The sequence below is a fragment of the Ceratotherium simum genome, chromosome 16 (genome assembly GCF_057802395.1).
Source record: "Ceratotherium simum simum isolate JZ-2026a chromosome 16, ASM5780239v1, whole genome shotgun sequence".
In the NCBI taxonomy this organism is placed as follows: domain Eukaryota; kingdom Metazoa; phylum Chordata; class Mammalia; order Perissodactyla; family Rhinocerotidae; genus Ceratotherium; species Ceratotherium simum.
The window spans coordinates 18996662-18996957 of NC_141915.1; positions in this window are offsets into that span (position 1 = coordinate 18996662).

The following is a 296-nucleotide window of genomic DNA, read 5'->3' on the forward strand; positions in this document are numbered from 1 at the left end:
CACCGAAGGGCGCGCCCGGAGGCGGGGCATGCGTATTAGTCGGCGCGAGGTCCGCTCTTCCGCGTTCTCCTTCCGGAGCCACGCCTTCACTTCGCGGAGACAGCCAGTCGGCCCTGCCGAATCGCGGACGCCGGGCGAGGCCGGGTGGGGAGACAGCTGACTGGCTGGCGGGCTGCGGGGGGCGGGGCGGACGCGCGCCAACGATTCCTCGGCCAGCGCCGTCTCTGCGCGCGCGGCTGGTCGGCCCGCGGCGGCCCAGCGGGGAGCCGGTGGGAGGGGAGCCGGCGGGAGGGGGC